Source organism: Callorhinus ursinus, unplaced genomic scaffold (genome assembly GCF_003265705.2).
Source record: "Callorhinus ursinus isolate GAN/ISIS: 27379988/994484 unplaced genomic scaffold, GSC_fseal_2.0 scaffold6, whole genome shotgun sequence".
In the NCBI taxonomy this organism is placed as follows: Eukaryota; Metazoa; Chordata; class Mammalia; order Carnivora; family Otariidae; genus Callorhinus; species Callorhinus ursinus.
Window position 1 is genome coordinate 8,708,377 of NW_027397068.1, and position 11,026 is coordinate 8,719,402.

An 11,026-nucleotide genomic window follows, 5' to 3' on the forward strand; every position below is an offset into this window, starting at 1 on the left:
AGGCTACATATTCCATGATTCCAACCATATGGCATTCTGCAAAAGGCAAAACTATGGCGATAGTAAAAAGATCAGTGGTTGCCAAGGGTTAGGAGGAAGGTGGAATAAACAGGCAGAACAAGAGGATTTTTAGGTGAAACTAAAAAAACTATTTCAGTGAAACTATTCTGCATGATATTATAATGGTGGATACATGTCACTCTACATTTATCCAAACCCACAGAATGTACAACACCAAGAGTAAACCCTAATATAAACTACAGACTTTGGGTGATTATGATGTGTCAATGTAGGTTCACCAGTCATAACAAATGTACCACTCTGGTGGGGGATGTTGATACTGAGGGAGGCTATCCATGTGTGGGGGTGAAGGGTATATGGAAGCTCTATGGACTTTTTGCTCAATTTTGCTGTGAACTTAAAACTACACTAAAAAGTAAAGTTTGTTAATTTTTTAAAAGGTAAGAATAAAAACACAGAAAAAGTTCTAGAATATACACATTTCTGCTAAGAAAGTTTATCTCTAAATGGTGGATTGTGGGTATCTTAATTCCTTTCTTCTTTTTACTTGACAATCCACCCCACCCCCCACCACAAAATTAAGTTTTGCCTTTTTTTAATTTTGCCCCTCAAATATTGTATTTTAAAAATTTCATCCTTTAAATAACTTCTGTTTATATTGACTATCTTGATTGGGGTTTACTTTATGCCTCAACACCACTTCTGACTGGAAGCACAATGATGCTTTATCTTCTTCCTATAATCAAAGCCAGCATCTTTCATCCTGAGGAATAAATGACTCAAATGGACTCTACATATTTACATCATATTATAGGCAAAATCATTAAAATAAAGAAACTCTAATGTTACCCACATAGGTTAAGTCACTTTTTTTCTTTTTTCTTTTCTTTTCTTTTCTTTCTTTTCTTTTCTTTTCTTCTTTTCTTTTCTTTTCTTTTCTTTTCTTTTCTTTTCTTTTCTTTTCTCTTCTTTTCTTTAATTGAGGTAAAACACTGGTAAACCAGAGAAATATTTTGAAAATGGATTTTACCATTGTTGGACAAAACACTCAGTTGCATCCTTGAGATCAGATGACATAACTAGATGGCCCAAAGAGAAGACCCTTTAGTGGTTAAGAGCGTGGGCTCAGTTTCAGATTGTCTGGGTTAAAAATCTTAGCTCTATGGTTCTTTTGAAAGTGATCCTGAGAGGTTACTTTGATTTTAAGCTTTGATTTTTTTCAATTATAAGAATGAAATAATAATGTAGTACCATCTTTACAGGATATTATATTAAATAATGTATGCAATGCAATTATTGAATTGTACTCAATAAGCAATTACCATTAGAATGTAAATTAATGTATTATTGTCAAACTACTGAAAAGTCACAAGAGTTGTGTCCTAGAACTATGTTCTTTTCTATGACTTTCTATCATTTTTCCAGAGAAGGGATAAAGGCAAAGATGGCATAATAATGGTCACTAAGTATCTTTTGAACACAATTTAGAATACATTTAATCCAATAACTGGCTGAATAAGTATTCAGGTTTTTTCAAAATACTTAGATGATATCTAGAAACACAAGAATAGGGGCACCTGGGTGGCTCAATCAGTTAAGCATCTGACTCTTGATTTTGGCTCAGGTCACCATCTCAAGGTCCTGAGATTGAGCCCTACTGCATGGGGCTCTGTGCTCAGTGGGGAATCGGCTGGAGATTCTTTCTCTCCCTCTCTATCTGCTCCTCCCCCCCAAAATAAATAAATAAATACATAATAAAATCTAAAAAATAGAAGCACAAGAATAAAATTTAAACAAAGATAACTGTAAAATCCTAAGCTCTTGTTCAACAAAATTCAACATAAACTCAGGCTAGAAGAAAATTTCCTTAATTTAAATGAAAATTAGGAGTTTTAGTTACTTACAGTTCCATATGAACCATAGCATAAGCCTAGTTACTCTTAACTACTTTTAAGTTTTAGATATAGAGGACAATTAGAGCAGAAGAATGTGGCCAAATTGATGAGGTAATCTGACAAAGATTTTTTTATTAAAAAAAATGAGGGAATGGAAAGTGTTTGGCTTCAAAAAGGAACTACTTGTGAAGGCATTCAATTCAATTCACCATTTTGAAATATTTTAAAGGAAGGGGATGTGAATATTTTCTGTTAATTCAGAAGGCAAAAGTAGAACCAATATATGGAATTCAAAGAAAGCAAGTATCATATCAATATGAAATTCAATTTAAGAAAGAAGTAGTATTGTCTGCCTATGGGTCAGTCAGTGTGGGAGTGGTGGACCAGCCATAAATGAGCAGTATACTCATTGCAGAGTAGAGGGCTTTGTAGAAAAGAATCCTGACATGAGATAGAAATTTAGACAAGATGATATCTAGCTGTCCTTACACTTCCAAAACTCCGGGTTCTAAGTGTCAGTTCTTTTTTTTTTTTTTTTTTTTTTTGTTTTTTTTTTTGTTTTGTTTTTTTGGTTTTTTTTAAAAGATTTTATTTATTTATTTGACAGAGAGACACAGCGAGAGAGGGAGGAACACAAGCAGGGGAAGTGGGGGAGGGAGAAGCAGGCCTCCCGCTGAGCAGGGAGCCCGATGTGGGACTCGATCCCAGGACCCTGGGATCATGACCTGAGCCGAAGGCAGACGCTTAAAGACTGAGCCACCCAGGCACCCTAAGTGTCAGTTCTTTATTCACTACTGAACTTGTCTGTTGAGAATGGGTTTTCCAATATATGATACTAAAAGAAATATTTTAGAAGCAGAAGAGACCATCTAAAATTATCTGAAATTTCAGAAAGGCATTTTTAAAATTAGGTGCAGACAAAAATATCTACAATTTTCTCCTATATGAAAAGAACGGAAAAATCTATCATTTTAGGTTTTTTTTTTAAAGATTGCTTTTAACATTACAGATTCTTGAGAGTGTTGATCAAATCGAAGAAATATCTGCTCAGAAGCTGGTCTACTACATTAGCAAGTATAATTCTATACACCCAGCTTCTCCATCTAAAATGGACAACCCTCCTGCAATGCCTTCTTCTGAGTGACAGAGCATTTTGTTTAGACCTTTTGCACAACTCCTCCTCATTTGTTTATTATTGGATTTAACAAGCTCCTCGGTCTTCTTCAACAGCACAACACAGCACCATGAAGCCTAAGTGTCTCTCACACTCTCACTGTAAGCACTGCAAAGGCTGTCCATTGCAGTTCAAGTCAAATCCAATCCCCTTTTCAAGACTTGGGAGACTCCACATAATTAGGTTCCTGCAAACCTCTCCCATTGTTGCTCACATGGCTCCTCCTAGGGCTCCCAGGGCTCCAGCCACACTGGCTCCAGCCTTTGTCTTCCATATCCTTTGCCATTCCCAATTCCTGGACTCCACTTGCCCACTTTCTTTAGTTTGCAGCTTCAAAGCCACTTTGGAGTTGCCTTTTCTAAAAGAAGCATCAAAAACGAGCCTTACCTTTACCTCTGACTTATTTTCTTAGCCCCTTGTTTGCTTGTTATCTTCGTAAATCTTATCCCAATTGACAGGTTTTTCACCTGTTAGTCTGCATGTGGTTTATCTATCCCCCCTCCTGCAATCTAAGCTCTAAATGGAAAAGAACCTTGCCTTTCTTGCTTACTAGTGTATCCCTGCACTGAGACAGCACCTGGCACATGGTAAGAGCTCAATAATTACTAGTTCAATAGTTGAAAGAAATATCCAGTGAAGTACTACATATACCAAGCCAATGCATTTCCACTAGCTAACTCAGGTTCCCCCCCTCTTTCAGCCAGATTATTGCAACTTCCTCCTAATTTCACTATTTTGCCTGTTCTTTCCTCTGACTTCAATCCATTCTCTACACTACAGCCAGGGAAATTTTTTTAAATGCAAATTGGATCATTCATATCTTCTGTTTAGTACTCTTTAAGGGTCTACCTTTGCTAATAAGACGACAATGCTAATAGTACTTAAAATACAAAACATTTACTGAGCAATTACTGGGTGCCATGCACTTGTATTATTCATTTAGTCTTCATAAAAACCTTTTAAGGTATGTATTAGTAGTCCTATTTTATAGATGAGGAAACTGAGGCACAGGAAAGCTTAAAACCATAACATCACTCACAAACACCTCTAGCCCACACCCATATCTTCAATCTCATTCTATACAAGTCTCAAACTAGACCGGTCTACTCCCTTATCTTCAAAAGGCCGTAACCTCTGCATGGGCCTTTCCCCCACCTAACTATGCTGCTACCCTGTGATCCTCCTGTGTAGATCTAAATGCTGTCCATCTTCTGGAATCCTGCTGCAGTCACCCCTCTATGATTTTGTCCCATTCACCTTAATCCAAAACCTTCCACTAAAATCCTATTAATCTCATTGTTGATAATAGCCTCTTGATAAATGCACAGTCTCTTATTAGTTATTTGTCTGGCTCCTTGAATTAACTGCCTTTTTATGTGCATTGACTCATCTCTCAGCAATAATATAAGCACTTCAAGAGCAGGGATCACATTTTATTCTTCATTCTTCTCTTGCATTGTCCCTAGCATACTGCCTTGTAGGTGTGTCTTATAGGTGCCTAATAGGTGTCCATTGTTTGATTTGTCAATTAGTTTTCTTCCCACTTTCTGTGATCATTGTCAGGAGAGAGTTAGGAAATATCTGGCATTGAGCTCCTAAATATTTAACTATCCAAAATGAATCATGGTATTTCCATCTCATACCTAGAAGTAGTATTCTACTAATTATAGAGTACAGCTGAGAAAATCCTTTTCACAATTTTTTTTTTTTACTTGGAATTATCTCCATACAAGTTCTGTCATCAGGGAAGGTAGAGAAACACTGAGCACAGCTCCCAAAAGCTATGTTTTCCTCGTGTTTGACACATCATCACACACACATCTGCTCTGCCTCTGATAGCATAGCTTTGCAGAGTCTGTTTCTATGGTAATTTTAAGCTTATATAACACCAGCTCTTCATCGTCTTTATGAACATTTCTTAAGTTTGTGAAAATTACATACATTTCAACTTCAAAATGACTCAATTCATTGTGTAGACATTAAGGTGATAATTATGGAATAAAACTATGTAACAATATGAAAATACATTATAACATTAAGAGAGGAAAAGAATATAAATTCGGATCTGTGCTGAGATTATAACCATGGAACATATGAGGAAGGTGCTCTTGGTGGCCTTCCCAACAGCCATCATCATTCCCAACAAGACCATGGTTCCTTCTTCTCAAGACCCTATGTTCTGGGAAGTCTGGGCCCAGGCTATTCCCTGTCCAGAGGATAGGTCACAATTAGATGAAGCCAAAGATTCTTAGCCTGAGGAAGCTTTTGAGGTGCCAATGCCTCGCTCCCTCCCTAACTTCTTCCTCCCCTTTTTGCACCCTTCCCTTCCAATTTTGACAGTTCTGGAGTGGGGCCTGAGTTTTTCATTTCTAACAATTCCCCCAGGTGATTGTAATGAAGCCAGTCTAGACCACACTTTGAGAATTCTTTGCTCTTGAGAATAAGCTCTTCTCTGGAAATTTGTTTTATATGTGATGCTCTGAACTGCGATAATTTTGGTACCAGCCTACAGATGGTACCAACACACAAGAGGGTGGAGCCAAGAGCCTCTCAGAGGAAGGTGGAGGTAACCTGAAGTGACTCCTCCAGCCCACCTACACAGGCACTTAATATGTGAGTTAAATAAATCTCCTTATTTTGAAGTCATCAGAGATGATGCATTTGTTGTTTGCTACTGAAAACATTCTACCTGATGTCTTTCTAAGGTAAAAATAGGTGTTTCAAATGATGAAAATAAAACAATTTTTCTTTCACAATATGCTTCTTATGCAATAAATATCACAAAAAAATAATTTGTTCGATTAAGAAACATTTTATATCCTCTAATATAAAATGAAAGAGAAAGATGAGACTATTCTACATCCTTACTCCATTACAAAATAATTCTACCACTTTTTCTTGTGGTATGTTTTTATTTTCCAAAATATTTTCTATTGAAAACCTCATTCAGAGACAGGATACCAAATCTGAAGCCTTGCTTCTCAATTTTCAGAAAAGGGCCATAGCAATGCCTCCAGATGAAAAAGTTCTTCAGAAAGATATATTGGCCTGATATCAAGAAGTGCACAGCAACCTGCTACATTAACAGACAGAAGACTGAGGACTTTCTCTATTAGGACCATTGCCTTGAACCTCCACCTGTCTTTGTTTTAACTCTGTTGAATGAGTTCCTTGCGTGCTCCCTATCCATTTGTTAATGCAAACATCTAAATTTAAGGATATGGGAATGAATACCTAAAACCTACTTCTACCACCACCTTTCTTATCATGGCATAGAGCACTGCTGTAAAACATTGTCTGTTGGTAACTAAACACCGATTCCTACTCTTCCTGGTGTGCCTTCCACTCTAGAGGCTGGAAAAGCTAGATGTTCACCTTGCCAATCTCCACCACGACTATGAGTGGTCATGTGACACAGTTCTGGCTAATGTACATAAGCAAAAGTCTTCTATAGAGCCTCTAGAAAAGTTTTACCTTCCTGATAAAAAGGATTCACAGTGTCTCAAAGAGAATAACTCATTATGAAAGGTAGAGAAGTGGGGAGATGAAATTTCCATAATATTTTAAGCTATATAGGAGAAAAAGTGCTGTTAGAAATAGTTTGACTGAATACTCAGTAAAAACAGTATTAATGGAATCAATTACAACTTGAAAGTAAAATATGGTAAGAAAGTGTGCCATTATCTAATTACTGCCAGAAAGACTGGTGATATGTCAATTATTCAAAAGCCAATTTTTTCATTTTTAAATGGACTCACCCAAAATTTAACTGGTTTACATCTTATAGCCATTTAGGAGCAGGTAAAATCACTGGGACTTTTGGGATACATTTTGCAATCTGTTTTCTTTGGAAAGTTCACCAAGAAATTACATGTTTAAATCTACATATTTCATAGATGTTTACCGAATTAGTTTTTATGGTTGAGTTAACTTTTTTCCCACATCCACTTCAAAAAATGTCTAAGCCAAAATTACTGCGTGTAGGTCCTTAGGAATAGAACTTTGTTGCTTGCATCATTAATTTTTCACTGTGCTTGACAAAGCAAAACTACTATCTTATACATGTGAATTACCTGGGCTCACTTTTAGAAGTGGGATCCTCATTAGGATCTCCAAATTTGAAAAGAGAATGTCAATCCTACTTTCTAGCCCACCTGACTGTAAAGGACTAAGATTCTAAATTTAACCAGTAATATGGACTGTCTGCACTCCAGGAACTTCTAAAGGAATCATAACCTCATATCTACTGTTTCCCAGTAGCTATCAAAGAATTCCATTGAGAGACCCACCCAAACTTAATAACTTAGTACCCAAAGACACACACATGCACACTCCAGCATGAAATTCAAAGCAGACACTAGGTTGTGGATCCCGGTTATCAGACTAAGCTAAAGGGCAGAGCAGTATTTGCAGATCAGCACCCAACAGATCAAGAACCCAGGGCACCTAACCAGACCAAACAATTTGCAGCTTAGGCAAAAGAGAAAACCTTGGCAAGAGCACTAGCATCAGTGTGACAACTGAAGCCAAGAGTCTAGGCAGGAGATAGGAGCTAACATATTTTCCCCAGTCAATGGTTGCTGGTCTATTTTAATAGCAAAAACCAGTCCCCATGGGTGGAAGTCAGAGTAATCCCCTAAATAGGATGAAGCTAAAAGCCTGGAAAAAAGATAACAATAAATTCCAGTGAATGGACAACTAAGAAGAACAAAAGCAAGATGGTTTAATGAGCACAAACAAAACAAATGGAGTTTTTTGCTTTTGAAGGGTATTTATATTAAATTCTTATGTTTCCTCAGAAGTTTTCCCTCATATTTTTGTGCCAATAAATGTAACCAGTCATGTAGAGTCTGAGCATCCCCTTTCCTGGAGAAATACTCACAAGGTTCTAATAGTCAACTGCTCTTTTGACATTTTTCCTGCTATTCCCCATCCCATGTGCTTCATGTCATTCTGCCTCCAAGAAGTATAGGGGCTGAGGACTGGGGCCGACCAGGTTGCATCTGTGACCCAGAGTCTGTGTCTACAGTTCCAGCCTTTGACAAAGGTCAGGAGAATTGGGGTTTTTCAGAATGATAATCTTACCCCTACAGGTTCTGAACAAAATAAGAAATAAACAGAGTATCAAATGGGCACCAAAATACTATATTTTTTTCTGGTAAAATTATATTGAAGAGCATGACTTTGACCTACAGCCTAAATCAGCCTTCTCTTTCACATAAAAATGAATCTAATCGCTCTAAGGTTGAGTGGCTGAGTAAAGGCAGCCCACCCTGCACAGACACAGAGCCAGGTGTGGCTTCCCTTACAGAAATGGGAGTGAGTCTCTCCCTAAGGAAGAAGCGGTCAAAGAGGATATAAAGGGGGACAGAAACTACTCCCTGATATTTCCTACAGGGTGAAAATTCCCATTTTATAGGCTAAGAGGAACATGGGGAACAGGAGAAAATGGCCCCTCCCTTACATTTTCTGTTTGTTCTCTGGAGCCACCTGGCTTACCAGCCCAGCTGTGGCCAGCCAGGGGGGTGGCAGATCCCTGCAGGAGGAGAAGAGTAGTTTCTCAGGGCAGCCTTGCCTACTCCTTCCCTCCTAGACTTGCTCCTTTGTTTATTCTTTTTTTTTTTTAATTTTTATTGTTTTGTTGATCACCATACATTACATCATTAGTTTTTGATGTAGTGTTCCATGATTCATTGTTTGCATATAACACCCAGTGCTCCATGCAGAACGTGCCCTCTTTCATACCCATCACCAGGCTAACCCACCCTCCCACTCCCTCCCCTCTAGAACCCTCAGTTTGTTTTTCTTCTTGGAAAGATGGTGGCATTTCCAGTTTCTGTCCCCAGAGAGCTCTAAAACGTGTTAAGACCTTTAAACTAACTCCACGACTACGTTTTACCTGAAGCTAGAAGTTTACCCTCCATTCTATTTCCCACTTCAAATTATGCCCAGTCATCCTGTCCAATAGCATAATGAAGCTTGAAAAAAACCTATATAACATGGAAAAAAATCAACATATATTTTAATATGCCTCAAAGTCAAACAATATCAACCCTTCTATTATTAAATTTCTAGACGAAAATTAAAGTCCAAAATTACAGACCCTTGTGAGTTAAAGACCAAAGAAATAGAAGTCCCAAAGTCTTCCATCCAAAATGTCTTATTCAGCTCACTTTCAGCCAAGAGTTTCTCTTGGTAGACTTGCATTAGTAGAATTGGAGTTCCTTCGACCGTGGAACCTAGGCTTTCTCTTAGAATGCATGGAGCTCCTGCAACACCATCTAGAGGTAGTTACCATGAAGCAGAGAGCAGATGAGACGTGGGGGAGGGAGGTCATCAGAGGAGACATTAGAGGAGTGTTTCCAGACTGAGAGATGACACATCTCTGCCAGTTATCCCAAGTCCAGGACCTGTGACCCCAGCTGGGTCAGGAGAAATCTCACCTCAGGGGTTGCTGATGGCCCCTGTGGGTATGAGCCATGGTGGGTTGGAGAGGTGGTGGAATTCCACCAGTCCCTTCTCCTATAAAATGGCACTTGAGATATTCTGGTCTTCTTGCAAAATTTAGAAAATTGTTCTGGGGTGACATCCCCAGCCATCACGGCTTACTCGAGGCTGTCTTATTCACCATCTCATACACTTAAAAACTTACATTTCCATTTCCCTTTGAAGCCTTACCTTCCTGGTAGACAAATGCTGCACTGAGCCTGGGATTGTCTAGAAACAGGTTCTAGAGGCCCTGATTTCCTGCCTTCAAAAATCAGAGCATCCTGCATTGTAAGGGCCTTGCCTTCTCCCACAGTCTTGTCTCCTGCTTCTGTCTCTGCATTTTCTCATCTGTGGCAGGGTCTCAAGACATTTTCCCTGAGTCACAGGGGCTGCCGCCAGTGCCTCTTGCTCCTTCATGTCTGAAGCCTTCAAAACCTGCTTCTTGGAGCAGTTGCTCCCTCATCAGCACACCTGTCTCAGCAGGATAATCGCCCCTGGCAGTCTCCCGCACTGAAGCTCCTCCTGATGCTTTTGGAGACTATGCCTTTGAGGATAACTATGAACCAGTAGGTTTCCTGGCATGGATTGTACAAAAATCTTAAAATCCTCAGCTCTTGAATTTTCCATGATTCCAGGACATCAATTCCATTGCCTCTTTCTTGGTAGTTGTGGAAACTACATCTAGTGCTCAGGTTTCCTCTAATGTGCCCCTACTCCTTTGAGGTCAGCTTAGCTGATTTTTAACATTCTAACCTTCTTAAATTGGTCCCTTTCCTTTTCTGCTTGTATGTCTACATTACTTGCTGGATTTCAGCACCTTCTTATCTTTTATTTTCCCTTTGTTTGGGGATCTAAACATTTATTTTTCTTACACACATTTGAGGTTCTTTCTGTTAGTCCCCCTGCCCCTATCCTGCCCATAGTGGGAGAAATAAGGACATGGGATTTGGGCCCCCCTCAAATGAAAATGTAACAGAATGTTAAATTTGGCTTTTCCTGGTGCTAAGGAATTTTGGTGGAGACCTCAAAGGTCCATAAACACAATGTCCGTCAAGGACTCCTGGAAGAGATGCTCTACACTACCTATGCCAAGCAAGCTAAGAGAGTGGGAGCCGAGGTCTGCCAGCATTAATGCTCACCCACCTGCAGCCTAATGGGGGTGATATTGGAGATGCCAGGGAAGAAGGATTGTCCTGAAGGGTTGTCAGTGGACTGCACAGGACCTCACACCCCCACGGAGCATGCAAGAAAGATCTTTCCCGGGGCACCTGGGTGGCTCAGTCAGTTAAGCTTCTGCCTTCAGCTTAGGTCATGGTCCCAGGGTCCCTGGGATGGAGCCCCACATCAAGCTTCAACACAGTGGGGAGCCTGCTTCTCCCTCTGCCTCTTATTCTGCCTGCTGTTCTGCCTATTTGCGCTCATGCTCTCTCTCTCTGTCAAATAAATA